Raw genomic sequence first — 27,720 nt, 5'->3', positions numbered from 1 at the left:
AACATCCGTAAATCAATAAATGTAATCCATCATGTCAATAGACTTAAGGTTAAGAATCATATGGTTATTTCAATTGACGCAGAAAAAGCATTCAACAAAATACAACACCCCTTCATGCTCAAAACACTAGAAAAAATAGGCATAGTAGGAACATACCTGAACATTGTAAAGGCTATTTATGCTAAGCCCATGACCAACATCATTCTTAATGGAGAAAAACTGAAACCATTCCCTTTATAAACGGGAACAAGATAGGGATGTCCTCTTTCACCACTTCTATTCAACATTGTCCTCAAAACTCTAGCCAGAGCAATTAGACAGACTAAAGAAATTAAAGGGATATGAATAGGACAAGAGGAACTCAAACTATCCCTATTTGCTGATGACATGATTCTATATTTAGAGGATCCAAAAAACTCCTCCAGAAAACTTCTCGACCTCATCAATGAATTCAGCAAAATAGCAGGCTATAAAATCAACATGCATAAATCTAAAGCATTTTTATATACAAGTGATGAAACATCTGAAAGGGGGATGAGGAAAACAACTCCATTTGCAGTAGTCTCAAAGAAAATAAAATACTTGGGAATCAATCTAACCAAACAGGTAAAAGATCTCTACAATGAAAACTACAAAACATTGAAGAAAGAAATTGAGGAAGATCTTAGAAGATGGAAAGATCTCCCATGTTCTTGGATAGGGAGAATTAATATTGTCAAAATGGCCATACTACCAAAAGTGCTATACAGATTCTGTGAAATTCCAATTAAAATCCCAATGATATACCTTACATAAATAGAGCAAGCAATCATGAAATTCATCTGGAAGAATAAGAAACCCAGAATAGCTAAAGCAATCCTTAGTAGGAGGAATGAAACAGGGGGTATCGCAATACCAGAAATTCAACTATACTACAAAGCAATAGTAAGAAAAACGGCATGGTATTGGTACCAAAACAGACAGGTAGATCAATGGTACAGAATAGAGGACGTGGACACAAACCAAAATAAATACAATTTTCTAATACTAGACAAAGGGATAAAAAATATGCAATGGAGAAAAGATAGCCTCTTCAACAAATGGTGCCGGGAAAACTGGAAATTCATATACAACAGAATAAAACTAAGCCCCTATCTCTTACCCTCCACAAAACTCAACTCAAAATGGATCAAGGACTTTGGAATCAGACCAGAGATCCTGCATCTTATAGAAGAAAAAGTAGCTCCAAATCTTCAACATGTCAGCTTAGGATCAGACTTCCTTAACAAGACTCCTATAGCACAAGAAATAAAAGCAAGAATCAATAACTGGGATAAATTCAAACTGAAAAGCTTTCTCTCAGCAAAGGAAACTATCAGCAATGTGAAAAGAGAACCTATAGAGTGGGAGAAAATCTTTGCCACTCATACTTCAGATAAAACACTAATTTCCAGAATATACAAAGAACTCAAAAAACTCTACACCAAGAATGCAAATAACCCAATCAACAAATGGACTAAGGAAATGAACAGACACTTCACAGAAGAAGACCTACAAGCAATCAACAGATATATGAAAAAATGCTCAACATCTCTAGTAATAAGAGAAATGCAAATCAAAACTACCCTAAGATTCCATCTCACCCCAATTAGAATGGTGATTATCAAGAATACAAGCAGCAATAGGTGTTGGCGAGGATGTGGGGAAAAGGTACACTCATACATTGCTGGTGGGGCTGCAAATTAGTGCAGCCACTCTGGAAAGCAGTGTGGAGATTCCTTAGAAAGCTTGGAATGGAACCATCATTTGACCCAGCTATCCCACTCCTTGGCCTATACCCAAAGGACTTAACATCAGCATACTACAGAGATACAGCCACATCAATGTTCATAGCTGCTCAATTCACAATAGCCAGATTGTGGAACCAACCTAGATATCCTTCAATTGATGAATGGATAAAGAAACTGTGGTATATATATACAATGGAATATTACCCAGCTATAAAGAATAGTAAAATTATGGCATTTGCAGGCAAATGGATGAAATTGGAGAATATCATTCTCCAATAAGTAAGATAAGCCAATCTCAAAAAATCAAAGGACAAATGATCTCACTGATAAGCAGATGATGACACATAATGGGGCATTGGAGGGGGGCAAGAATGGAGGAAGGAGGGACTGTATAGAGGGAAAAGAGGGGTGGGAGTGGTGGGGGGAAGGAAAAAATAACAGAATGAATCAAACACCATTACCCTATGTAAATGTATGATTACACAAATGGTATGCCTTTATTTCATGTACAAACAGAAACAACATGTATCCCATTTGTTTACAATAAAAATAAATTTTTAAAAAAGCCTTGAAAAGAATAAAATTTTTTAAAAAAGGAAGAAGTTGAATTATCACTGTTTGCAGATGACATAATTCTGTAATTAGAATATTCAATAAAACTTCACCAGAAGACTGCTAGAGCTAATTAATAAATAAGTGAACAAAGTAGCAGGTTACAAAAAAAATTCTAGGAATAAAGCTAACCAGGAGGCAAAAAGACCTCTGCAATGAAAACTACAGAATACTGAAGAAAGAAACTAAAAACAAAAACATAGAAAGATCACCCGTGTTCATGGATAGGCAGAATCAATATTTTTTTAAATGACCATAATACCAAAAGTAATATACAGATTCAGAACAATCCCCATCAAAATACCAATGATATTCTTCACAGAACTAGGAAAAAAAAAAAAAAAAAACAGTCCTAAAATTCATTTGTAAGAATAAAAGATCCAGAATAGCAAAGCAATTCTAAGCTAAAAAAGCAGTGGTAGAGTATCATGATACCTGACTTCAAATTATATTAATGAGCTAAAGCAACAAAAACTGCCTGGTACTGGCACAAAAACAGACACACAGATCAGTGGTACAGAATAGAAGACACAGAGACATACCCACACATCTACAGTCATCTGATCCTTGACAAAGGTGCCCAAAGCATACATTGGAGAAAAGACAGTCTCTAACAAATGGTGATGGGAAAACTGGTTATCCATATGTAGAAGAGAGTAGATCCTTATATTTTACCCTGTACAAAAGTTAACTGAAGGGTGTGACTTGGCGCCACTTGAAGATGGGCACGGGCATCCTGCTGTTTGCCTTGTCTGCTTCATCTCAGTCCAGTTTGTTTTAAGAAAACGTTTGTTGTGTTATCTCTATTGAGTTTGCTTTCCCTGTGCATCCTCTGCCACCCGAATTGTAAATCTGGTGTTTCTGTATGTTACTGGCTTTGGACCAAGGTTTATAGTCAATGAAATTCAAACAAACAAACAAAAAAATTCAGTGTTATCTTTTCTGTGAAATTTGCTTAGGTTACAGTATTGGCAAATCCAATTTGGGGTATGGGTAAATGAACTTCCTTGTGCTCTGTTGTGACTGTGTAGTAATGATAAGCTTTCTGGGTGGCATTGTGGTGACAGTATGTATGGATAGCATCAAATTTAAAAACTTCTGCACAGGAAAGGAAACAAGTAGGAATGTGAAGAGAGAGTCTACCAAATGGAGAAAGATCTTTCCTAGCTACTCTCTGACAGAAAAGTAACATGTAGAATATATAAAGAACTCAAAAAAAACAACATTAAAAGAAAAACAAACCAAATTAATAAATGGGCAAATGAACTAAGCAGATACCTCTCAAAAGAAGAAATACAAATGGCCAAGAAACATATAAAAAAATGTTCAACATCACTAACAATTAGAAAATGCAAATCAAAACTATACTGAGATTTCATCTCACTCCAGTTAGAAAGGCAGCCATCAAGAATACAAATAGGGCTGGGTTTGTGGCTCAATGGTAGGGTGCTTGCCTAGCACGTGTGAGCCACTGGGTTCAATTCTCTGCACCACATCAAAATAAATGAATAAAATAAAGGTGTATCAACATCTAAAAAGTATTAAAAAAAAAAAAAAGAATACAAACAAGAAGGCCGAGTATATATTTCAGTGTGTCTTGCATGCATAAAGCCTTGGGTTCAATCCCAAGCACCACCAAAAAAACCAAACAAACAAAAATACAAACAATAATAAATGCCAGAGAGGATATAGAGAAAAAGGATCACTTTTACACTGTTGATGGGATTGTAGACTATTACAATCATTATGGAAAACAGTGTATTGATTCCTCAAAAGAGTAGGCATGGAACCACCATACACACCCAGCTATACCCCTCCTCAATATTTATTCTAAAGAATGAAAGTCAGCATACTGTAGCCATATGCACAAACCCACGTTTACCACATCATAGTTTATAAAAGCAAACTACAAAACTAACTTGTCAATGAATGAGTGAATAAATAAAATGTGGCATATATACACAATGGAGTTTTAATCAGTCTAAAGAACAATGAAATAATGTTATTTGTAGGAAAATGGATGGAACTTGAGACCATTATGTTAAGCAAAATAAGCCAAACTCAGAAAGTCAAGGGTCATGTTTTCTCTCCTATGTGGAACCTGGAGCAGAAAAAGGAAAAGGAAGCAGGGTGGCAGGGGGATCTCATGACAATAGAAGGGAAATCAGTTGAATAGAAGAAAGGGACCATGGGGAGAGACGAGGAGAGGGGAAGGGGAAATGCTGGGGAAAGACACTGGCCAAATTATATTGTTATATTGTGTTGATGTACAAACATGTAACAACAAATCCCATCATCATTACAACTGTAAAGGACCAATTTAAAAAATGAAAAAAGGGGGGAGGTTGGGATGTAGCTCAGTGGTGATAGAGCACCCCTGGGTTCACTCCCCAGTGCTGCAAAACAATATGATGATGTTGGTGGTAATGAGGAGGTTGATGATAAAACAAAATGTAAACTCAGCTCAAAAAATCTTTTCTAAAACCCTAGTTCCACTAATTTTTTTCTGTTCTCTAATTTGTTTATTCCTATTCTGATTTTTATTATTTTCCTTTCTTCTATTAATTTTGGGTTTAGTTTGTTGTTCTTTTTTTAGTTCGGTAAAGTGAGAAGTTGGATTTTGTTGTTTTGCTTTATTTTGTTTGGTACTGGGGATTGAGCCCAGGAGCACTCAACCACTGAGCCACATCCCCAGCCCCATTTTCCATTTTATTTAGAGACAGGGTCTCACTGAGTTGCTTAGAACCTCACTTTTGCTGAGGCTGGCTTTGAACTCGAGCCACTGGGATTACAGGTGTGTGCCACTGCACCTCACTAAAGTTAGGTTTTGATTTGCATCTTAATTTTTTAGATTTATTTTTTAGTTGTGCAAGGATCTTTATTTATTTATATGTGGTGCTGAGGATCAAACTTGTTGTCTCACACATGCTAAGCAAGCACTCTACCCACTGAGCCAAAACCCCAACCCCTTAATTTTTTTTTAATGTACACATTTATAGCTATAAAATTACCTCTCAGTACTGTTTTTTCTGCATCCTATAAGTTTGTGGTTTTGTCTTCATTTGTCTTAAGATGTTTTCTAATTTACTTATAGTTTATTCTTTGACTCACTGGTTGTTTAAAAGTATGTTAATTTTTGTATATGTGAATTTTCCAGTTTTCCTTTTACTATTAATTTATAGTTTCAATACTGTGATCAAAAAAGATACTTGATATGATTTCATTCTTTTTAAATTTTTTGTGACTTGTTCTATGGGCTAGCATGTGCTCTATCCTGAAGAATGTTCCACATGGACTTAGAAGAATATGTATTCTGCTGTTGTCTGCTGTACAGTGTTCTGTACATATCTGTAGGTCATATAATCTACTGTTATTAATCTACTGTTATTAAAGTCTAATATCTTGTTCTTGAGATGATTCAGCAAATAAAGAAAATGTCCTTTGGGGGCTGGGGATATAGTTCAGTTGGCAGAGTGCTTGCCTTGTAAGCTGGGGGTTCAAATTCCTAGCACCACCAAAAAAAAAAAAAAAAAAGGAAGAAAATGTCCTTTGATAAAAATTTCCTATCAAAAACCACAGCCAACATTAGACCTAATAATAAAACATTTGAGTAACAAGACAGAATTTCTACAATCACTAGTCAACACTAGTGAGAATATGAGACAGTGAAATAGTTGATTAAAAAAAGAAACATGAGAAATGTTCATTAAAAAATAATGGGACAGGGCTGGGGTTGTAGCTTAGTGGTAGAGCGTTTGCCTAGCATGTGTGAGGCACTGGGTTCAATTCTCAGCACCACATAAAAATAAGTAAAATAAAGGTCCATTGATAACTAAAAAAAATATTTTTTTAAAAAATGGGACATCTAGGCACAGTGGTGCATACCCTGTTATCCCACTACTTGGGAGACCATAGCAGGAGGATTGTAAATTTGAGGTCAGCTTGGGTAACTTAGTGAGACCCTGTTTCAAATAAAAAATAAAAAAGGCTGGAGGTGTGGCTCAGTAGTAGAGTGTGTCCCTGGAATGTGTGAGAATCTGGGTCCCATCCCTAGAACTGAGAAAGAGAGAAAGGGAAGGGGGAGGGAGGGAGAGAAAAAGAGAGAAAGGGAGGGAAGGAGGGGGAGAGAGGCGGAGAATCCACATCACTGTTTGCAGAAGAGGGGACTGTCCATTAGTATACCCTACAAACAAGGTGGCCAGCAGTGGAGTGGCATGAGTACCTGTTCCTTCAGTGTTGAGCAGTTTCAGTGTAACAGGAACAGTGATTGTATGAGCAGGGGTCCTGAGAGTCACCACAGATGCCAAGGCTTTGTCAAATTGGAGCCCTGCTTGGCAACCTCACCTTGTTGAAGTACTAAATGGAAAAATTAACCATAAATGCCATGAACTTAACCATACTAGGGAAATGAATGGAATCTGGACACTCACTGTTCTCAAATATCAATTCTAAAACAATAAATGAATTTAGCCATTCCATAGTCAAAGGCCCTTGACACCCTGAAATTCATAAAGGCACAGTTGATTGAAGTAGAATCCCCATGAAATGTGTAGTTTTTACACTTTAAAAAAATAGCTCTAGTTACAATCATTCTAAAAACTGCTTATTTGTGAAATTACATTATTTAATTAAAAAAAGAATAAACCCCATGTACTAGAATGTTAAAAAGTCATATTGAGGCCAGATACGTGTGGGGAGGGGTGAGAATCTGTTGATTCTCCCCTGAAATCATGTCAGCTGTTCTAGAATTCAGCCTGGGCTTCAAGTTATAAAATGAAAGAGAACCTCTGAAAATGGTTATTTGGCATGAGTCAAGGGATCCTAATGGTGTCCATGGTTGATACGATAACCAAAGCTATAAACTCCCAACAAAATCAGTGCAGTTCATCTCAAGTGTCTTCTGAGGCATAAGATAACATTACACAGGAGTGGATCAATTTGCATTGACGGTGCTATAGGTACACTAGAAAGGCAAGTTCAATTGTTCATGAACCTCAAATCATGATCCCTCATTGTCTGCTGAATTGTCATGTTCCTGCCTTTGCCTTTAGAACTGAAGAAGATCAGCTCTGGGTATTTGTGTGAGGTGTAAACACATGAGAACTTACTCTAAATCACTGTTCCTTGTACCTTCTTCTGTAGACATTGTTTCCAAGCATACGATTTTTCTTTTTCTTAGAGCTAAGGGCCCTTGTGCTCATGTTAAGATGCTTCCTTCCCAAACAATTGAAATTAGGTCCTCAAAAATACAGCATTTAGGGTTGGGGTTGTAACTCGGTGGTAGAATGCTTGCCTTGAGGCACTGGGTTTGATCCTCTGCACCACATAAAAATAAATAAATAAAATAAAGGTATTGTGTCCAGTACAACTAATAAAAATTTTAAAAAACCAAAACACAGTATTCCTTCTCTACTGTACTTAACATATTCATTTTCACACCTAAAATAAATTCAATGTATCTATTCAAAGATGGAAGATGAACACAGTAATATCCAAAGAGAAGTTATGTGCTTTTATAAGAAAACATTCCAATTCATACAAAGCACATTGAAAAATGAAATTAATTTCTTCTTAGGAAAACAACTACTATTCAAGAAAAGGAAGAAATGAGCAACCATCTCAATTGCAATGATGTGACATTTGTACCTCTTTATGTAGGGATGCTAACAAGTCAAAACTCTCACAAACAAAAATCTATCAGTGACAACGGATAATGAATTTATTAATTTAGCCCTGGATTCTCTAATGACAAAGATGTGATAAAACGGTGGCTGACTGAAATATGAGTCAATAATCAAAATTCAAGTGGCCTTTAAAACAATGGAAGCTTAAGAATTTCTAATGTGCTTAATCATAGTTCTTTCAACTAGAAAATGAAAGGCTGGAGATTCTACTGACATTTGAGATAACAGAAGAATTTCCATTACTTTTACATATCAAAGATCAGACCTAATTGAAATGAAAGTAATGATAAACAACTGTAGCTTGTATTTTGAACAATATTTAATAAAAGCTATGGCAAAAATCTCTTAAGTATGTAATTGTTCTTGTCTTTATTACCATGAAATTTTACAACTATAGATTTTAATTCCTTTGATAGTTATATTTTAAGTTAGTGAACAAATTTGTTTTAGTGACCTTGTTCAAAGACGATGAGACCAGAATGTGAAAACAAAAGGGTAAAGTTCAAGAATCTCTGGAAGGACCATATATTCATATTTCATGGACCAGACATGAAAATCCATGCTTTGCTGATTTCATGTATCTTTGGTTCTGGTGTATTTCATTCTACTTTTATTAACTTTGTAAATTGAGTCTCCATATGTTGGCAAATAACAGTGTAAGAGAGTCTTTGCCTTTATGAACCTCACTGACAGCCTAGAAGAAAGAAAGCAGCTTCCACTCTTGGCAACATTAGCTTATCCAGCACTAACTCACAATTCCAAGGCTCCACATCAGTTTTTTATCCAGTCATTGGTCTTTCAGTTAATAATATTGAGAATAGGACAAGATTTATCATATTAGTGTGAAAACAAAAGTCAAGAATTCAAATAAAAGGCAAGATTTCAAATAAAAGTCATTGTTAAATTTTTGTTAGCATATTCAGTTGACCAACAGAATTTAAAATTTTTAAATTTCTGAAATTGAGATCAAGCTGATTTTGTTAAATATGATAGGTTAAAAATGGCAAAAAATGCTGGACACAGTAGTGCCCACCTTTAAACCCAGTGACTCCAGAGGCTGAGGAAGGAGAATCATGAGTTCAAAGCCAGCCTCAGCAACTTAGTGAGGCCCTCAGCAACTCAACAAGACCCTGTCTCTAAATAAAACATATAAAAAAGGGCTGGGAATCTAGTTTAGTGGTTAAGCACCCTGGGTTCAATTCCTGGTACCAATTAAAAAAAAAAAAAGGAAAACAAGAGAAATCTAACAGGGGTACAAAATCCTGCTCAGGATGTTAAGAGTAAGTGCTATGTTCAATATAAATAAAAATTTCACTTGCAAACATGAGTCATGCCTTGTTCAGATTCCAATTCTAACAAACCAAAAGCAAAAAGTCATTTTTTAGACAACCAGGGAAACACGAACACATGCTGATATTTTAGTTTATTTCTCCTGTGTTTAAAAAAAATACTCAGAACTTCATGGTTTATAGAAGAGTAGTGTATATCTCCTGATTCTGAGTGGAGGTCAGCTGCGAGATTCTTCTGCTTTCTGTGGTACCTGCTGGAGCTGGAACGTCTAAGATGGCTTCTTCACTCACACGTCTGACACCTGGGCTGGGATGGTTAGGTCAGGTGGGGTCTGTTCAGGATTCCCTCTCTTTACATGGCAACTTGGGTTTTCTCACAGCATGGTTGTTAAGAGTAAACCAACTTCTTACATGATGAATAAGTTCCAAGAGAAGCAGAAACTACCTGTCATCTTAAAAGCTAGGCCAGGAATTAGCAGTGTCACTTTTGACTTTTTATCAACTGGTCAAAACAAGCTACAACAAGATCAGTTCTGCTTAAAGTGGAGGGAAAACAGACTCTCTTTTCATGGAGAAGCTAAATGCCCACACAAGGAGGAACAGAATTGATCCTGGTCATTTTGGAGCCCATCTGCTACAACTAGGTATTAAATGACATTAAAGAATTACTGCTGCCAGGCACAGTGGCGCACACCTTTAATCCCAGAGGCTTGGGAAGCTGAGGTAGGAGGATCATGAGTTCAAAGCTCGCCTCAGCAAAAGTGAGGTGCTAAGCAACTCAGTGAGACCCTGTCCCTAAATAAAATACAAAATAGGGCTGGGGATGTGTCTCAGTGGTCAAATGTCCCTGAGTTCTATCTCAAGTATCAAAAAAAAAAAAAAAAAATTACTGTTAATATTGCTATGTGTGATAATGGTGTTTCGGTTATGTTACAAAAGTCCTAACTGGTTGGTGAAGTACACTGAAATATTTATGGGTAACATAATTTGTCACATGGGATTTACTGGAGAAAAACAAAAAGCAACCCATAAGTGGGGGAGGTTTGAGTGGGAATAGATGAAACGAAATTGACCAGATCAGGATACGATGGTTCATTCTCTTTTAAATCTATGTATATAGTTCACATTTTCATTATAAAAAAAAAAAGAATAAAAATATCTCAGGCTTATATAAAAATGAAAGCTTGCATTGTAATGAAGCTTAAATTTATATTTCTAAAACATGTTTTATTTTAAATGTTTCTCTTTCCTTCTTTGGAAAGCACTTTGACCAGGACAACCAGATTCAGTCAACCCTAAATAAATTGGCTGGCTTTCTGAGATATTTCCCTAACCAATCAGAAAACTAAATTCACTTCAATTCCATTCCTCAAAGTGTATCAGAGCCTGCAAAGTATTTCACATCCCTCTCATCCATTCCCATATCTCCCAAGTTGTTTCTTATTGCCCCTCCCCCCCCATTTAGCTTTCATGGGCTATTGAGCAAGAAAGGGGAGGTGAAATGAGAGCTGGGGATATAGCTCAGTTGGTAGAGTGCTTGCTCTTGTAAGCACAAGGCCCTGGGTTCAATCCCCAGCACATAAAAAAAAAAAAGACAGGAGAGGCTATATGAATAGGCCATACAGCAGATCTGTGACACAGCCAGACGTTCTGACTCTAAATCCTATGTTTTCTTTTAGACTGCATTCACCCTAAATATCTATTGAATAATAAATCCTCTCCCTTTATTTTTACATGTCTTTCTTACAGAGGTCTTGAAGATTTTACAAGATGAATTATTCCAGTGTTGCTTTTTTCCTTTTTTTCTTTTTCTTTATCGTCTTTTAATTAAAAAGGCAAGTCAGAGCTATTATGATCCTTAATATTTTAATATTTTTACACTGTCAGAAAAGGGACTGTATTATTTACTCTTGTGTCTGAATAGAGAATCTGCTACAATGAAGCTGAGTGATTAGATCAAGGTTTGTCAGTAGGAGTTCACAAGGAAAAGAACACATAGGGGTCTGGGGTTGCGCCTTAGTGGAAGAGCACCTCTAGCACGTGTGAAGCACTGGATTCACTTTTCAGCATTGCATATAATATAATAAAGGTTCACTGACAACTGAAGAAATTTTTAAAAAGAACACATAAAAAACCGTCCCTCTTCAGGAATGTGTGTGGGCAGGACCTTGGCAGTATAGTGGAGATCTGCTGGTTAGAACAGTCAGATTTCTGGTGAAAACAAAGAAAGGAGTGATCAAGAATTCACGTCTTTTTCCAATCCCAGATCCTCAAGTGTTAAAGCAATGTCAGGCCTATAGCTGGTCTAGTTTTGCCCTGTGGATACTTAAGGGTCACAATCCTTTCTACACTTAATAATTACCATTCAGCTTGAGGGCTCAGGGCTACAGCTTTGCCTTGTTCCCCACCCCCAACAATTCTTATTTGTCAAGTCACCAACAAAAATAGCCTGCTCTCATCAATGATAATATTTCTCTAAAATGAACAATAATTTATTTTTTTCAAGTTAGAAAGGTTATTATGACATAAATAAAGAGGCCTCAGAATTAAGACTATATATTTCAACTACTCACCTTTGCATGAATTACCATGAAAGAATCACTACCAGGTGGTCAGGATACCTCCAGAGACAGTGAGCTCAATATCCACCGACACAGAAAAGATGTTTGAAAAATGGTGACTGGCAGTAAGTGCACATGCAAAATTACCTTCCTGTTGGTTTTATTTTCCAAATTTATGCCATCTCTGGACTTAAGGAGCTAGCAGACTATTGTGGTTATTAAGCTATTCACCAGTACTTTGAAAAGTACTCTGGGGCTTGCTCCTTGTCAGAGCACCTTGGGTTCTCCTAACTGCCTGATGTTAAGTGCACTGTATGAAATGCAGCAAATGTGTTACAGCAAGGGGAAAGGTTCAGGAGGAAGTATGTGCTCCGTCTCATTATTTCTTCTCCAACCTGGCAATTAGCACTGCCCCAGGTGGTAGCTACTCTCTTTACCTAAGGGGAAAACAAGGAGCTGGATGTAGCTCAGTAGCACAGCCCTTACCTAGCATATGAGAAGCACTGGGTTTGAGATTTAGCATTGCAAAGAAAAGAAAAAGAAAAAGAAAAAAAGGGAGAGAAAAATAGTTGACGCATCAATGTATATAGAGGATGTGCAAGAAATAAGCTTTTGTGCTTTAAGCCACTGAGGTTTTGGGAGTTGTTGGTTACTACAGCCCATCTTATCTGATACACAGTCTTAAGGAAGCCAGACAAACATGCCAACAAGAATCAGACAATAAAGATTGGTGCAGTGGCACAAGCCTGTAATCCCAATGACTCAGGAGGCTGAGGCAGGAAGATCATAAGTTTGAGGCCAGCCTCAGCAACTTGGCAAGGCCCTAAGCAACTCACTGAGGCCCTATCTCAAAATAAATAAATGAATAAAAAGAACTGAGGATGTAATTCAGTGATAAAATGCCCCTGGGCTTGATCCCCAGTACGGGCGGGGGGAAAAAAGAAAATCAAACAGCAAGCCACGTGTTACAGCAAAAGCATGCCCAGGTCAGTAGGGGCACAGAAAAACCGTGCCATTACCCCTCAAGTCTTCTGAGAAACTTGGGTAAGACTTCACTGAGGTGGCAACCTTTGAATTCGAACTCGAAGAATGAGTAGAAACTGCCAAGTAGGTAAGTTGGGAAAAGGGTGTTTTAGGCAAAGGGATACTTTATGTCAAGCCAGTGTGAAGAAGAAAATGTGTCTGAAGAGCTACAAGGCATATGTTGTCTGAACAAAGTGCATTTATTGTGTAGATGAAGCTTCAGGGCCTCCGAGTTGCACGGTATCTTTCAAAGCCTGTATTGATATCTATGTATGTATATATGTATGTATGTATCTATCTATCTACATCTACACAGCCTATCTTTGTTTCATAATTTTCTGCTTGTATTATGCATACTTATATCTTTTTCTTAGAAGGCCCTCCCATTCAAATAATCAAGTTCCATAAAAGCTGAATCTGCTTTCAATTAGGTGGAGAGAAATGAGATGATTCTAGGTGTACTGAGAAAATATTTGGCTTTCTACATGACACCTTTTTCAATATTTGAAAGAGTTTCTTTTCCCCCAAGTCAATCATCCAGGATTGGACGACTGTACCAGTTCCACTGCTCTCCTTGGATATCAGTTCATTTGTCCATCATCCTCACCAGAGTGACACCCAAATCTAAATCTCATTCCCCAGATGTAGTCTGAGTGTAACGACTGGTGCAGTGGCACACGCCTGTAATCCCAATGACTCAGGAAGCTGAGGCAGAACGATCACAAGTTGTTGCTAAGTGTTATTACCTCCTTTTTGGAGTTTCTTTTACCATATTTAATTTTTCATAAACATTGCTACCCAAATGATGTCACATTATTTATGAGATTCCCCAGAAAAATATGGATCAGTGCTCATCGCTAGTATCATAACACACCTGTTTGTGTCAGCTTATGTTTGGCAGAATTTGAGGAATAAGTACAGTGGAGAAAAAGTTGATTCATTTTAACAAATGTTTACTAGGTAGCTACCCTGTGCCAGGCACCATTCCAGGTGCTAAAATATAGGAAAGACAAAAAAAGAAAGACAAAAATTTCTGTTTTCCCAGAGTTTCTAGCCTACTTTGAAGGGAGAGAGATAGTACACAAATAAGTCAGTAAATAAAATCATATCTTAGGTAGTGGTAAGTGCAGTGGAGAAAAACAAAGCAGGGAAGGACAGAGGAGTGTGGTGGGTGGAGAAAAGGCGAGATTGCAATTTTAGATATGGTAATCAGAAGAGGCCTCGCTGAGAATGCACCAGGACGAGAGCAGAGACTTGGAAGTATAGAGTGAGCACAGAGATACACCGGAAAAGCACATTCTAGGCAGAGGCACCAGTTGGTGCTAGGATCTTGAGATGGAAATGTGCCTAGCATGTTCAATAGGGCTGGGTGGCAATACTTGAGAAAAGGCAGTGAGACATGGTCAAAGAGGTGGGGGTGGGTATCCATGCAGGGCTACTTCGATGGTTTAAGTTTCTCTGCGATAGGCAGCGCCAAGGGAGGATGTTGAGCAGAGGGTTGACATGATACAACTCATGTCTTACAATGTGGTTCTGCTGGCTGTGTTGAGAATAGACTGCAGGAAAAGCCAGTGGAGACAAAAGGAAATCCATCAGGAGGTTGTGGCAGCAATCCAGCAGGAAAGACAGTTACTTGGATCAGAACACTAGAGATGGAGTAATACTAAGTGGCTGGATTCTGGATACATTTTCAAAGTAGAGCAGATGAGACTTCCTAAAGGGCTGGATGGAGGATGTGAATGCTGTATCCATGGGAGTCTAGGATGACTCTTAAAGATTTTTAACCTAAGCAATTGGGAGGATGGTGTTGCCATTAGCCAAGTCAGGTTTAAACCTAGTAAGCTTCATGTGAAAAGCAAAAGCAAATCTGTACTGCTAAGAATGGAAAGTCCCTTTCTAGGGGAAAAACTAGATTTAGCTGGTTTGGTCACAGTGTTTCAGGGAATTAATGGGTCAGACTGCTAATGAGAAGGGAGGCTGTGTAATGCCAATGTTCCCAATGAAAAGACTCTGGTTTTTGCCAAAACCTGCTCAAACTCACAGAGAAACTATAGAAAGCGGAGGGAAAGAGGGACAAGGGTGAGGACTAGGGGAGCTGGGAGCAACCTAGGATACAGTAAGATGCCAGGGGTCAGAAACTGTATCCTTGGAGGTGTGAGACAGCCTTTCAAAGTTAAATGTGTTATTTTAAAATGCCCTTGCATCTTACATTTTGTTCCAAGTACAAAAGTAAATTACTTTATTAAATTTAAAACTGAAAAATTTAAAAAGCAACATGAATGGTTTGTTCTCTATGTGGTTTCCCCTCTGAAATTACATTTGTTTTGTTTTAATTGAATTCTTCCAGTGTGGGCCAGAGAGTTTACAGGCTAAATAGCTTGCAGGCTGGTGAGCTTACTGGAACTTCTCAAGATTACACACACACACACACACCCACCAAAAAAAAAAAAAAAAAAAAAAAAACTCTCTGGCTAACCCTGAGGATATGATGTTCTTCCTCCTCCTTCCAGGCTTAGTCTACATCGATGAATTCCTTCAAAGATCCCACTACAAAAATCCAGCAAGATCTTAAAACACAAGATGCCCGATTGCAAGGAAGATACAAATTAAAACTACTCTTAAAGATAGTGGAATGAGACAATATCATTATCCTATGTACATGTATGATTACACGAATGGTGTGAATCTACATCATATACAACCATAGAAAAGTTGTACCCCAGTGTGTAAAAAAAAAAAAAAAAAAAAAAAAAAAAAAAATATATATATATATATATATATATATATATATATATATAAAAACTAGTCTGATTTGCTTTCTTTCACTTACTTGGGAAAAGCTTGAAACATTGATAAAATGCTGAGTCAGCAAGGGTTTGCAGAAACAGGCACCTCCTACCCAATACTTGCAGGAATGAAAACTGGTAAAACCTCTACTGAAAACTGTTTAACAGTATCTAAAAAATTGTAAATGTTCTTTGCCTTTGATCCTTTCATTCAGTAATTCTGCATTTAAGAATGTAAACTGCAGATGTGTGTGTGTGTGTGTGTGTGTGTGTGTGTGTGTGTGTGTTCGTATGTAGTAATATAAGGTAATCCACTATCAGCATTGCAATAGCAAATGACTGGAAATTACCTAAGTTCTCAACAACAAGAGACTGTCAAATAAATTATGTTACATCTATACAATGGAAAATACATACGTTTTATCTTGATATACATTTTTAAAGCAAAATGCAGGAAAAACATGTATTTGTGTAAGACATATTAAAATACCTTTAGAAAAGTATACAAGAAAACACTAGTTATGGTGTTTTTTCTTGGGTAGGAGGAAGAGGGAGATGGAGTCAAGGGAAACTTTCCCCTGCGAACCCTTCTAAATTCTAAACAATATGAATATGCTATGTATTCAAAATAAAAAATTAAAATTTGAATAAATACAAAAATGGAAAATGTTGCACATTTCCCAAAGTGTGTAGGTTGTTTGTTACAAATACCAAGTAAGAAAATGGCGTAGGGATTCTTACAGAATATGAGGTGCTGAGGGTCAAAACCAGGCAGAACTCCTTTATATTTTTTTTCCCACCTGTGGATTTATTGGCATAAATGCAATCATATAAAAACATGTTATGAAAAAACACAGTCACAATGTGCCCTCCCCATCCCCCAAGTCCAGGCCCCTAAAACCCCCTTCTGCAAGAGGAAGGGAGAGGAAGGAGGACCCCAAAATTGCCTAAGAATGCCGCAGCCCTTGGGCCTGTGGAGGGCTGGCCCGGCAAGGGCAGGAGAAGGCCGGTGTCACCTCAGCGCATCCAGTAGTGGAGCAGGACAGTTCACACAGCTGGCCCTTCAAGTCCAGGTCAATGGTGAAGTCCAAGTCATGGTTGTTCTGGCATTGGGCTGCATGCCAATGGTGCCAAAGATCTCCTCCCCCGTCTTCACCATCAGGTAGTCCTCCATGTAGAACAGTCTACTTCCAGTGCATGCGTGGAGACTCCGGGCTGGTGGAGAAAGCAGTCCTCTTGTGGCAGCAGGTGAACTCGATGTTGAAGTAGGCCCACCAGGGTGTGCGCACAGTCGTTCCGCTTCACTTGCAGACAGAAGGGGAAGGTGAAGGCCAGGTCCTCCACCTTCACAGGGTAGATGTCCATCTCCTTTATGAGACAGGCATTGGTGACCAGCTCCTTAGGGTCCACCACGTCCACTAGGGGCTCCTTGATGGCCACACTTTGAGGAAGGACATGTCAAAGCCATACATGTTCTCCACCAGTGGATCTTTTAGTCTTTGTACTGCTGGTCCTCAATGACCGTCACATACAATGTGGTCCAGTCTGGGAAGATTAGACCATCCGGCACCAGCCACTTGCCACGGGCGTAGAGCACAGTGTTAAGCATGGACTCATAGAAGAGGCAGTAGCCCATCCACTGGCTGATGATGATGTCCACCTTCTCCATGGGCAGCTCCACCTCCTCCACCTTCCCCTTGATGATGGTCTAACTTGTTGGCTTTGACAATCTTCACAGCATAATCAGAGATACTGGAACACTCCATCCCAAAGACCTTTCAGGCCCTGGCTTTGGTAGCAAACATTCAGAGGATTCCTGTGCCCGAGCCCACATCCAGGACCACCTTGTCCTTGAAGAGGTGCCAGTTGTGAACATGGAGTTGTGATATATGAGGGTGCACACCTCATCCTTCAGCATCTCCTCATGGATGCCAAAATGGGCATAGGAGTCAAAGTAATAGTCTTTGAATGTCATGTCCTCAGCATTGGGCTTCTCACTGCTTTCTGCCCAACCACAGGAAACCTCCATGATGCAGTTTACAGTTTTGGCTACCACCATCTTCAGCACAACTCCTCCTCTTCCTCCTTTATATTTTAAACTTGTAAGAGCTACAAATGAGCTTTTGGTTTAACTTCTGTTATGCTGCAAATGGGCTTCACCTACAACTAAATATAATAGCTGAAAAGAAATGTACCCATTTGCCTCCAGCTTAAAGCCATGGTTCTAAAACAACTTGGAAACTTCCAAGATGGAGGAATGGGACATCATATGCATTCCAATCTGTTTCCCAATTAAAACATCCTACAGAAACCTGTTATCCAGTCTCTGAGTATCACCAAGGCCTAGGAGTTCATTTTTACTATAACAGTTTATTACAAAATTATTTTCTTAGTTGATCCTGGTTCCCAAGTTTTAGATCTGCCTTTTGGGCACAAGATAGTTCAACTCTTTGTATTATGTGGTAAGTCAACTCTCTTTTCTACATATTGGTTTGAAGCCTTCTTGATCATCATTTCATCCTTTAGTAGTCACCTCTACAGTGTAAGCATCCTAAATTAATTCCATATTTTCTCTAGGGACCAGTTCTTTGAACTTTCTAATTTGTCCCTGTCCCTCTCAAAATGTGGTGAATAGGACTAAACGAAGTAGTCAAGATGTAGCCCAGGGCTGGGGAGATAGCTCAGCTGGTACAGTGCTTACCTCACAAGCACAAGGCCCTAAGTTCAATCCCCAGTACCACCAAAAAAAAAAAAAAAAAAAAAAAAAAAAAGATGTAGTCCAGCAGAAGAGATTTAAATGGAAGCAGTGTTATTTCTTATTTGAGATAAGGTCTCACAAAGTAGCCCAGGCTGACCTTGAACTTGTGATCCTCCTGCCTCAGCCTTCCAAGGTGCTGTTACAGAATTAACAGATTAGAATTAATTGTAATCAGAATTACAATTCTGATACAGAACTTCTGGACTTTCTTCAGCTTTGCCTCTTCATTCTACTTTCTCATCTCAATAATGAATGTGAAGTTCCCTGAACACCTACCTGAATGTCTAAGTAGTCCCCCAACTCCATACTGAATTGTTCTTGATCACAGCATTCTAATTGCTTCCTTAATAAAATTTATCAAACTTTGTCATTGGATCTTTACTCACTTCTTTTCCTGCTCACTGTCTCTCACCTTGGCTAAGCCCTAAGTTCTGTAAGATCAAGGCCTGTATCTATTGGATCCTCAGCATCTAGCACATAATGATGATTTTCAGTTAATGAATAGATGAATAAATGGGATCTGAGAATGGAGTTAAAAACTCTAACATCAGAGTTAGTCTGTGTCCCAGGTCCCTGCCATTATGAATTGTGTGTTCCTGGGCAAATGTCTTAATTCCTCATAATCTGTTTCCTCATTGGTAAAATGAGGAGATAGTAATACCTATCTCACAGAGCTGACATGATATTCAATGAATTGATAAGAAGTATACGAAAGGCTTTATCATGCTATCTAGCACACAGTAAATACTCAATAAATCATAATTACTGTAGCTATTGTAGTTGTTCCAATTATCACTACCTCTCACTCAAAAGCTGGTGCTGGAGGATGACACTGAACTGTGTTAGCGAAAGGTATACCAGCTGTTTCATCTGGCCCATTTCCCCCCTCCATTTTAAAAACTGTAATAAAAATCCTGACATGAAACTTACCATCTCAGACATTTTTAAGTATACAGTTTAGTAGTATTAACAACATGTATATTGTTGTCAAGAGACCTCTGGAAATTTTCATCTTGCAAAGTAAAACTCCTTCTCCACCGAGTAACACTCCTGCCTCCCCACTACCTCCTGCAGCCAGGGGCAGCCACCATCCTACTTTTTAAGAGTCTGGCTAGCTAAGATATCTCATACATGTGAAATCATATTCAAGACGCATCCCAGCTAGAAGAGAATGAAGTGGAAGCTGTGTTTCATTATCCTGCTGTCACTGCCAATACTACCAGATATCTATCCAGCACAAAAAGCAGTTGTGTTTTTGCCTGGCATATTTCACTTAGGATCATGCATGCCCTCAAGGCTCATCTGTTTCAGCATGTGTCAGAATTTTATTCCTTTTTAAGGCTGAATAATATTCTGCTGTATGTATATGTCACATTTTCTTTATCCATTTATCTGTCAACAGACATTTAGACTGATGCTGCTGTAAACCTGGGAGTTCAAATATCTCTTCAAGATCTTGCTGTCACTTCTTTGGGTTACACACCTCTTTTCTTCCTTGAACTCCACAGTCCTATGATGCTGGCAGAGCAACACAGCTGTAGCAGTCTTCAGTTTGCCTTCACCTTTTCACTCTTGTCACTAAATTATCTCCCTCTCAAGCTTCCTTTCTGATGCCCTCTGGATTTCACTATTTTTCAGGGAACCCAACAGGTCAATTTTTAAATTTATTTCACTTTCAAAAAGTTGGAAAAGCTACAGGTCCTTCATTCAGAGGAGAGCACTGCCACAGGCCTGAGCAGAGCAAGGAAGAAGCCCAAGGCCCAGTCACCTGGAGCAGCGAGGGCTGTGGCTCTGCCTCAGTTGGCAGTTCTAATAAAGTTCACTTTATGGCAATATTTTAAATGCTGTTACTATTTCATCAGGAAGTCACCCATTTCTATTGATAGGTGAGATTAAGTACTGCTGATTTGGCTGATCAGTTTTATGACTTAAGAACCAAGCTATTTCTACACAAATATACTTCCAATCTTATAATGCCCAACTAATTGGAAAAACTGGATGTGATCAACAGTGTCATATTTTCCCAGAACTTTTCGGGATCACAGTCAATTTCACATTGCTGGGGGAGGGTTGTGCAGACCCAGGTGCTGACAGTTGAAAGCACTTAGGGAGGTTTCTGGGGGTGTTTGTTTGTGTCTTTGAGGAAACTTACAGCGCTCAGGTGTCCCAGGGGAAGGAGGAGAAATAGGCCTCAGCACCTGAGTCTCTTCTAGGCTATAAAGCAGTAAAGTCAATCACAGATCACAAATGTAAGATTGTGATGGTACACAAGATAAAATTCCAACTATTCACAATCATCTGCAAATCAGGAGTGAAGTAAACAAAGCTCTCTATCCCCACCTCAACTCTCTTTCTACATTACATGAACACACACAAACTTACCAGTGAGACACAAGAGTGTTGGGGGTAAGTTAACTTCCACAGCAGAACAGGACATATTAATTTCCTTTCCATGAGATTTTAAGAGCCTAATTCAAATGTTTCTAAGAATGTCTTTTGACGCCATATTTGAAAACTAATGTGACATTCCTGCCATCATAAATTTGGTAAAAGTTGTATTCATCTATTTTAAAACAAAAGGACTACTTTAATATTATGTGTTGGTTTGTTGTTTCTACAATAACCCTGGACAATAAAAATTCATTGACTTTACTTAAAATACCACTTAGCTCTCATAAAAAATAAAAACCATCCCCTTAATTTGCCTTCTCCCGTCCTCCCCGCTCCTAGAGACCAGTCCACCAGCAGACACAGTTCCACTTACTCAACTCCTTAGTCAGTCTTGGCGCAACGCAGGCTCCATTCCTTCCTCACATTCTGCTCAAAATACTTGCCCCAAGGTCACCAGTCAAGTGGCTCTTTCCAACAACTCCTCCTTGGCAGCTTTGGTCTGAGTCTCAAGGACATTGAGGAGGACCCTCAGGACCCAAGGAGAGTGGAGCTTTGTAGACCTATTCTTCTACAACCTCTCCACAAAAGAATAAGCTCACTCATGCCCAGGACTTTGCAATCTCCTGTACCCAAGCAACTTCCAAAACATTTTTGCCAATCCTGACCTATCTGCCAAGCTCCAAATCCATCACTTACAACTGCCATTGATCTCCACAGGCTTTAACAAGCTTACACAGTTTCTGCCTGTGACCTTGGCACTCAACCCTCCAAAAAACCAAACAAAACAAGTAAATTTTTAAAAACTCCAGCCACCATGTTCTAAGTCCTAGACCTTCATCTCACTGCTCACCACCTGTCTCGGTTGGTCTGGGAAGCTGTTAACAAAAAATACCATATACTAGGTGGCTTATAAACAATAGAATTTTATTTCTCACAGTTTTGGAAACTAGGAAGTTCAAATCAAGTTGTAGGCAGACGGTGAGGAGGGCCTGCTTTCTCATAGTCAGATGTATTCCCACCCTGTCCTTACAGTGGCTGAAGAGGAGGTGGCGGCTCTGGGGCCTTTTATTGGGCACTAATCCCATTCACTAGAACTCTGTCCCCAGGATCTAATCGCCTCCCAATCCTGTCACCCTGGGGATCAGGATTTCAATGTATGAACTTGGGGGGATACAAACACTCAGACTATAGTACCATCCATCCAGATTTCTAGGTAGAGATCTCGAGATCAGATCATTTTGGCATCATTTACACAGTCCTCTCCCCTCCTTTCCCTTATCTGCCTGCCATCAAACTCTATAAACATAAGAATAGTCTTTCAAATCTATCTCCTGTCTCTATCCTTGTGAGTAGCAGTCCATCAATCATTAAAGATTTTAGCTCTAGAGCTAGAACTGGCTTGGTTAATGTTCTAATTCTGCTACCTAAGAGTTCTGGAATCCTGGGCAAAGTGCTTGTGCCTTCTAAATCACAAATGGAAATAGCAGCCTCGACCTCAGGAATTAAGATGGGGCACCAGTGGCTCAACACTGTCTCACACACAGCAAGTGCACCACAAAGGATGGCCAGTGGCATCATCCTTGTGCCCTTCCCCAAAATCCCTTCTCTGTTGGCTTGGGACTCCACACAACTGTCTAAGCCCCCAGCTCCTCACTTCTTTCTCCACTTCATTCTACTTCTCATTTTGCCACCACAGTTAACATCCAAAAAATTCCAATCTATTCATGTCACTTTTTGGTTTAAGGAATTTCTGCTGGCTTCTTACTACTAATCAGAATATTCTACACCTACATTGTCCAATTCTGTGACTACCAGCCACAACTGTTTGTCCAAATTGAGATGTGATATAAGGGTAAAATACACACTGGATCTGAAGACTTAATATGAAAAGGAATGTAAACTAGTTCAATAGTTTCTTTATAGAATATAGTTCATTAGTTAAAACAGAGACAGATAAATGCTCATCTAGTGTTTTTTGTTTAATATTTCTAGTTGTAGATGGACACAATGCTTTTATTTATTTATGTGGTACTGAGGCTCGAACCCAGTGCCTCACACATGCCAGGCAAGCATTCTACCAGTGAGCTATGACTCAGTCCCATCATCTAGTGCTTTTTAAACTATCTTTACATTACCTTTTTGAATCAATATGCTTATATATTTTTGTATTTTCTTATTTCTCTTAGCCCCTTTTATTCACATTTCCATTTTTTCTTTTATGATTTCAAATATTAATGGTCTCATTAATTGAAGATTTTTACCACTGTAATGATTTTTATTATTTTTAGTACATCATGATTACACATAATAGTTGGGCTCATTGTGACATATTCAAATATGCACATAACTTGCTTCATTTCATGCCCCAGTACCTTCCCTTCCCTTCCCCTTCCCTCCTCCTCTCCCTGGTCCCCTTCCTCTATTCTATTGGTCATCCTCTTATTTATTTATTTAGTGGGTGCATTATACATGAACCATCTTAATCATTTTTAAGTGAACAGTTAAGTGGCATTAAGTACATTTACATTATTAGGCAAACATCACCATCATCCATCTCCAGAACTCTTTTCATGTTGCAAAACATGATGGTTTTGATTTCTATTTCCCTAATGATAACAAGAATGAGTTTTTTGTTTTTTTCAAATGTGCTTATTAGCTACTTATATATCTTCTTTGAAGCAATGTCTGTTACTCCTTATTACACCATACTAGATAAATGATTTGTAAATATTTTCTTTCCGTGGCTGCCTTTTCACTGCTGAATACGTCCTTTGATGCATGGAAGATTAAAATTTCAATGTTGTCCAATTTATTTTTTTTCCTGTGCTTTTGGTGTCACACTTAAGAAATCATTACCTAATCCAGTGTCATGCAGATTTTCTCATGTGATTTCTTCTAAGTATTTTATAGTCTTAGCTCCTTTCTTTAGGTCTTTGATCCATGTTGAGTTCATTTTTATATATGGTATAAGGTAAAGGTCCAGCCTTATTCTTTTGATGTGGATATCTAGTTTTCCCAGAACCATTTGTTGGAAAGACTATCCCTTTTCCATTGAAAGACTCAGCACATTTGTTAATGTTAAAAATCATTTGACCATACACATGAGGACTCTCTATTCTATTCCATTGGTATAGACATCTTCATTAATAAATTTTACCATTGAAACATGTTGAAATAAAATTCGGGGCATATTAGGTTACCTACATTCTTAAAATTAAGTTTGCCTATTTCTTTTTACTTTTATCAGTGTGGTTACTAGATACATTTAAAATCATACAAATGGCTCCCATTTTATTTCTATTGGACAGCACTGCTCCAAATTGTAGCCACTAGGTAGTGTGCCAAGCAACAGCTGATCCCTTTCCTCTTGTGTTTATCATTTTAGTATTTAAGGAAGCAGAAGAACAGGATGGTTGAGAATCAAGGCTTGTGTTGGGCAAGCCCAGGTTTTAAGACCTACTCTGTCCAACACAGCAGCCGCTAGCCTCAGGTACTCAGGTGCCTAATGGGTACTTGAAATGTGGCTTGTGTGAATTGAGATATGTACTATAAGTATAAATATAGCCCAGATTCCAAAGACTTACTACAAAAAGTAAAATAATCTCACTGATAACTCTTATATCGATTACATGTGAAATTATTATCTTGACAGATTAAATAAATATATGCTATTAACATTAATTTGACTTATTTTAGGCTTTATTTTTAGAGAAGTTTTAGGCTCATAATGTAATTAGAAGAATTACCCCATATAGCCCCTGACAACGCACACATAGCCTCCACCACCATCATCTTCCGCCAGAACGATACTTTTGTTATAAATGATGAACCCATATTAACGTATCATCACCCAGAGTCCACAGTTCACATTAGCTTTTGCTCTTGGTGTTGTATACTCTGTAGGTTTGGACAAACTGACATGTATCCACTGTTATAGTATCATACAGAATGGTTTCACTGCCCTAAAAATCTTTTGTGCTCTGTCTGTTCCTTCCTCCTCCCCACCCCCCACAATCTGCTTTTCTCACTATGGTCAGTTTTGCCTTTTCTAGAATGTCATGGGAATCATGTAGTATGCAGGCTTTTGGATTGGCTTCATTCAACATCCCTCCTTGTCTTCTCATGGCTTCACAGCTCATTTTGTAACTTGTTTATTTTTACTTCTTAAAATGTGGCTACTCAAGCATTTTAGATGACATGCAGCTGACATTATGTTTCTGTTGGATTCTTCTTGGTTTGTCATGGACATTTTTGCAGGCTGGCATCTGCCTGCCTCCCTGGCCACACCTTATTCATTGCACCCTGAACATGCCAGCCTCCTTGCCGTCACCTGCACTAGAGTCTTTTTTAACCTGAAGACTAATTCATGCTCAGACCCAATTCAAACATGATATATTTGATGAAGGCTTTATAATCTTCTGCTACACTTAAAACATCTTTTTCAGCACATACTACATTAAGTGATCATTGTTTTGAGTATATATCTGACTTCCCCTCCACATTATGAGTTTCTTGAAGCTAGGTCCCATGTTTTGTTCATATTGGGTCCTCAATCCCTAGCACTGAGTCCACATACAGTGGGTACTTGCAGAAATTGAGTCAATAATGAATAAGACAGGAAAATTTGGATTATCCTCTGAAAACAGATAACATATCCACTTACAATTGTAAAGAAAAGGGCCTCAAACAACAGACCAGGCTGCAAAATTCTATCAATCAACAGCTAAAAATATTCACAAACTATAATTTGTATTTTAGTCAAATCAACACCTTAATCAAAATATTTATAAAGTGTGCCATAATGAACAAATGGTAAAACTGCTCCCAATGGTCAGTGGATTGGACTGATTTGGAAATGTGGGGACTAGATATGGAAACCAGATGGTTAAAACAACCACATTCCATATTCATTAAATGTTGACGGCCCAGACCCCACCAGAATAGAGGCACTGAAACAGCCTTTGATGTAGTTTCCAAGGAAAGCCACCAAGATGATTAAAGGGTTGGAAAACGATATTTATGGGGACTGGGCCACAGGAACAGAGACAATTTTGCCTAGACAAGAGAAAAGGCCGAAGGGTGACTTAATAACCATTTTCAATCATTGTTATTACACAGATGACAGTGACCAGATGGTCTCCATTTCCACCAAAGAAAGAATATTGAAAATGTTCTTAAGCTGCAGCATAAAAAGTTGTCTAGTTTTAACAAAGAACTCAACAGTTAATAGTATACAGCAAAGCAGACCCAGGAAGTATGTGGTGTAGCCATTTCTGAACTCCTTTATTATGCTGGAAAGCAGCAAAGGGTAGGGTGTGTTTTCAACAATCCTTTGTTGAGGGCAAATTCTCAACTGGATGGTCCTCAAATGAATCACATAACATACAACCATAAGAACAAAAAAGAAATAAAGATGTGAAAATTGAAACATAGCCCCCTCTGGTGTACATAACTGTCTTTCAATCAAGGAAGATTCTTAATTGACAGATTGATCGATCGATGGTATTTCTCAAAATATAAGGTCCAAACCATGATAAAACTGAAACATATACAAGGCTGACCTTAGTGTTCATTTAATCACTACATCCATTTCTATCAAGCACCTACTATGCACTTCTTCCTTTGGTACCAGCAAGCACCAGGAAAGCAACTTCAACTTCCATAATTAGCAAACATGGATACCTCCCAATCACCTTTTTTTTTTTTTTCCTCTTTTTACCAGGGATTGAACTCAGGGCATTTGATCATTAAGCCACGTCCCCAGCCCTATTTTATATTTTATTTAGAGACAGGGTCTCACTGAGTTGCTTACTGCCTCACTTTTGCTGAGGCAGGCTTTGAACTCGCAATCCTCCTGCCTCAACTTCCCACTGCTGGGATTACAGGCTTGCACCACCACACCCAGCCCAATCACCTTTTGAATGCTGAATGCAGGTTTTGATACGTCAGTTAGCAAATGAAATTCTATGCTGAGGCATGATGCTGTCAGCTGATAAAAATTTGTCCCACCTTCAGGAGTTTATTATGTACAAAAGTTAGGGAAGCCTCTGAATGATATGTTTGACATGTTTGCTGCTCTGTTGAGTGACGTATATACAGCCCTTCCTTACTATCTCTCCTGAGTGCCTACAGGCTACTTGTCACATCCTCCTACACTATATACTCCAAAGCTTTTCCATGTCCTTTCATTTTTAAGTACAAAAGACGTTCAAAAGCCTGACAAGAATCTTTTGCAGTGCTCTCCATATTTTTAGTCATCTTGGTGCCGGACAGGAACTTAATTTATGTGACACACACAAATACTTGCTTCATGTGACTCACCATACAAGGCATTCGGTGTGTTCTCGATGAATACAAAACAGGCCCTATGACTGCGATTCAGTCCAGAAGGGGAGACAGATAGATGCAGGTGTAAGAAGCTCAAGGTTCCAAGTGAAAGGAAAAGGCAATGGAAACTACTGGGTGTCCTTCAGGTCAGCCTGTGAGAACAGGTCTTACACTAAAAGTGAGTCTTAAAGGATGAGAAGTTTCACAGGCAGAGGAGAAAGTAGTAAGTGTAAGGGCCCCAAGGCCTGAAAAAGCACAGCCCCAGATATGTCACCTTAGAAGAATGGAGTGATGTGGAATACTTTCCTCCTTGAGGAGACACAAGAAATGCACCTGACCTCTGCATGTAACACAAAGTACCTACCTAAATGACAACAAACAAACAATTGACAATGTATAAGCAAACCATGTGTACAATGAATCAAAATGCATTCTGCCATCATGTATAACTAAACAGAACAAACAATAAGAAAAAAGACACAACACAGTTGAGGTGGGACAGGCAGGAGCAGTGGGCAGC

General features: G+C 38.5%; 1 protein-coding gene and 1 pseudogene across 5 annotated transcripts in view; both read right to left on the bottom strand.

The window, feature by feature from the left end:
• The window catches only part of Zhx3 (zinc fingers and homeoboxes 3), a 130,782-nt gene that overhangs the window by 34,159 nt on the left and 68,903 nt on the right, over positions 1-27,720 (bottom strand). The window lies entirely within an intron of this gene.
• On the bottom strand, positions 16,672-17,783 carry LOC124976256 (protein arginine N-methyltransferase 1-like; annotated as a pseudogene).

Source organism: Sciurus carolinensis, chromosome 2 (assembly GCF_902686445.1).
Source record: "Sciurus carolinensis chromosome 2, mSciCar1.2, whole genome shotgun sequence".
Classification (NCBI taxonomy): Eukaryota; Metazoa; Chordata; class Mammalia; order Rodentia; family Sciuridae; genus Sciurus; species Sciurus carolinensis.
Note: the sequence above shows the minus strand (reverse complement) of the source record. Positions and strands in the feature narration are given on the sequence as shown.